The sequence below is a fragment of the Molossus molossus genome, unplaced genomic scaffold (genome assembly GCF_014108415.1).
Source record: "Molossus molossus isolate mMolMol1 unplaced genomic scaffold, mMolMol1.p scaffold_m16_p_13, whole genome shotgun sequence".
Lineage (NCBI taxonomy): Eukaryota > Metazoa > Chordata > Mammalia > Chiroptera > Molossidae > Molossus > Molossus molossus.
The window spans coordinates 29,860,997-29,865,006 of NW_023425348.1; the positions used below are offsets into that span (position 1 = coordinate 29,860,997).

At 39.7% G+C, this 4,010-nt stretch overlaps 1 pseudogene; it reads left to right on the top strand.

The window, feature by feature from the left end:
• Window positions 1-977: 977 nt before the first annotated feature.
• Window positions 978-3,093, top strand: LOC118627857 (annotated as a pseudogene).
• The last annotated feature ends 917 nt before the right edge of the window (window positions 3,094-4,010 follow it).

Genomic DNA, 4,010 nt, shown 5'->3' on the forward strand with positions numbered 1-4,010 from the left:
TTTCTATTCACATTCTCAGACTTTTATTAGTCCCTTGGTGAAGGAAATGTACTTCTTTCTAATGGGCTTTGCAAATGTCTTCTATAAATTACTGCTTCAGAAACAGTTTTCTCATCTTGTTCATGAGATGCTATGGCTTGTCGTCTCTCTCTGTTCTCCAAATTATTTTATGTTTTCTTTATATTCTGCTCCAGCTGTGATAAAGAGGAAGGTAAAACTAAAAAATAGAGCTATCATATGATCCAGCAATCCCTCTGCTGGGTATATACCCAAAGGAAATTAAAACAGTACTTTAAAGAGATATCTGCAGCATTATACACAATAGCCAAGATATGGAAACAATCTAAGTATCTACCAGTGCATAAATGGATAAAGAAGTTTTGAGATTGTGTCTGTATATATAAGCATATATCACATGGAATATTATTCAGCCTTAAAAAAGGAGGTTCTGCAATTTGCACCAACATAGATACACCTGGAGGGCATTGTGCTAAGTAAAATAAGCTACACACAGAAAGGAAAGAAAAACAAAACAAAACAAAAAAACAACTACATAATCTCACTGATATGTGGACTTAAGTTAAATACATAGAAGTGGAAAGTAAAACAATAGTTCCCAGGGTGGGAGGTGGGGTAAGTGGGGAGATGTTGGTGAAAGGATACAAACTTACAGTCATATAGGATGAATATGTCTAGAGATCTAACATGTAGTCATATCTCAGAGACCCTGTGAGTATAGTTTCAGACCACTGCAATAAAACAAATGTCACAATAAAATGAATCACACAATTTTTTGATTTCCTATTGCAAATAAAAGTTAATTTTATACTATATTGTAGACTATTAAGTTTGCAATGGCAGTATATCTTAAAAAACAATGTACAGAGTCACCCCCATGAATGCTGCTTCTGCAGTGTTTGAGCCGAACACAGTCCCTGCTCACCCTGCTCTAGTACTTGCATCTCATCACCTTCATGATGCCTGAGGAAATGCACCATGGAGAGAGGAGGTGGAGACTTTTGCTTTCCAGGCAGAAATTGCCTAACTCATGTCTCTCATCATTAATCCCTTTTACGCCAACAAGAAAAGTTTCCTTCAGGAGTTGATCAGTAATGCTGCTGATACCTTGGACAAGATATGCTATGAGATCCTGACTCACACTTCCAAGTTGGACAGTGGTAAAGAGCTGATTATTGATGTCATCCCCAAAACCCCAGGGATGCACACTGACTCTAGTGGACACAAACATTGGCATAACCAAAGCTGATCTCATAAGTAATCTGGGAACTATTGCCAAGTCAGATACAAAAGCATTTATGGAGGGTCTTCAGACTGGTGTAGATATATCCATGATTCGACAATTTAGTGTTGGCTCTTATTCTGCCTACCTGGTGGCAGAGAATGTGGTTGTGAGCATAAAGCACAATGATGATGCCTGGGAGTCTTTTGCTAGGGTTCCTTCATGGTGGAGCTGGCCATGTCCAGAGGTAACAAAGTGATTGTTCACCTTAAAGCAGACCAAACAGCACTTAGAGTGAAAGTAGATAAAAAAAAAAATTGTGAAGAAGCACTCACAGTTTACAAGTTATCCCATCACCCTTTATTTGGAGAAGGAGCAACAGAAAGAAATCAATGATGATGATGCAGAGGAAGAGAAAGGGCAGAAAGAAGAAGAAGATAAAAATGATGAGGAAAAACCCAAGATTGAAGAGGTGGATTCAGATGAGGAGGATGATAGTGCTAAGGACAAGAAAAAAGAAAACAAAGAGGATTAAGGAGAAATGTATCAATGAGGAAGAACTGAACAAGACCAAAACCATTTGGACAAAAACCCTGATGACATCACCCAGGAGGAATGTGGAGAGTTCTATAAGAGCCCTACCAATGACTGGGAACACCACTTGGCAGTCAAGCACTTCTCTGTAGAAGGTTAGTTGGAATTCAGGGCTTTGCAAATAATCCACTGTCGGGCTTCCTTTGATCTCTTTGAGAACAATAAGAAGAACATAATCAAACTCTGTGTCTGCCATGTGTTCTTCATGGATAGCTGTGACGAGCTGATACCAGAGTATCTCAATTTAATCCATGGTGTGGTTGACTTGGAGGACCTGCCCCTGAACATCCCCTGAGAAATATTCCAGCAGAGCAAAATCTTGAAGGTTATTCATAGAATCATTAGTAAGATGTGCCTTGGGCTCTATCCTGAGCTGGAAGAAGACAAGGAGAACTATAAGAAATGTTATGAGGCATTCTCTGAAATCCTAAAACTTGGAATCCATGAGGACTCAAGTAATTAGTGACGCCTTTCTAAATTTCTATGCTATCACACCTCCCATTCTGGATATAAAATGAGTTCTCTTTTCGAATATATCTCTTGCATGAAGGAGATTCGGAAGTTCATCTTTTACATCACTGATGAGATCAAAGAGCAAGATATTAACTCTGCTTTTGTGGAGGGAGTGCAAAAGTGGGGCTTTGAGGTAGTATATATGATGGAGCCTATCAATAAGTACTGTGTGCAGTAGCTCAAGGAGTTTGATGGGAAGAGCTTGGCCTCAGTTACCAAGGAGGGACTGGAACTACCTGAGGGTGAAGAGGGGGAGAAGAAAATGGAAGAGAACAAGGCCAAGCTTGAGAACCTGAGCAAACTCATGAAATAAATCTTGGATAAGAAGATTGAGAGGTGACAATCTCCAACAGGCTTGTGTCTTCACCCTACTGTATTGTGCTTAGCATCTACAGCAGGACAGCTAAGATGGGGCATATCATGAAAGCCCAGGCACTTCAGGATTACTCTACAACGGACTACATGATGACCAAAAAGCACCTGGAGATCAATCCTAACTACCCCATTGTGGAGACTCTGTGGTGAAAGGCAGAGCAGCCAAGAATGACAAGGCTGTCAAGGACCCTGTGGTGCTGTTGTTTGAGACTGTGCTGCTCTCTTCTGGCTTCTAACTTTAGGATCCCAAGACCCACTCCACCTGCATCTACTGCATGATCAAGGTGGGCCTAGGCACTGATGAAGAGGAAGTGACAGCAGAAGAACTCAGTGCTGCTGTTTCTGATGTGAGCCCCCTTCTTTGTGGGTGATAAGGACACCCCTCACACGGAAGAATTAGATTAGGAGTTTCTACCTGCAGACCTTGTTTTCTCTGTGTAGTGTCTTCATGGCTCCTCCAGCAGCCTTGTGTGGCCCTGGCCCATCTGGTTTTCTCTGCTGATGTCTAGTGTTGTTTTTTTTCTCTCCTGTCTTTGTCTAAGACAGGTTACAAAAACCTCAAGCCTTCCCTTCTCATATTTGACTTCAGGTTTGAATGTTGTGCATTGTGGGTTTTTTGTTGTTGTTTATTTTGTTCTGAAATTAAAGTATGCAAAATAGTGAAGATTCAGTTTAAAAAATAAAAATATGTGTAGACCTTCATTTAAAAATACTTTATTGCTAAAAATGCTAACCATCATTTGAGCCTGTTGGAAAAATGACACTGATAAACTTGCAGGATTACCACAAACCTTCCTTTGTAAACAAAAACAAAAACAAAACACAATATCTGCAAAGTTTTATAAAGCAAAATAATAAAAAGATGTATGACTGTACAGCATGATAATGATGATTAGTTGTACTGTATTGAATATTGTAAATTTGTTAAGAGTATAGATGTCAGATGATCTCATCATCAAAAAAAAAAGGTGATGACAACATACGTTAATTAGCTAAAATATGGTAATCATTTCACTGTGTATATGGATACCAAATCATATTACACACTTATTTTTTTTTCTTTATTTATCATAGAGAGACGAAGTGAGGGGGAGAGAGAGAGAAACATCGGTGAGAGAGAACATCGATTGGCTGCCTCCTGCATGCCCCCCACTGTGGATTTAGTTCACAACCTGGGCATGTGCCCTGACAGGGAATTGAACCAGCGACCTCTTGGTGCATGGGTTGATGCTCAACCACTGAGCCACACCAGCTAGACCACTTATTATTTTTTTTTCTTTTTTACATT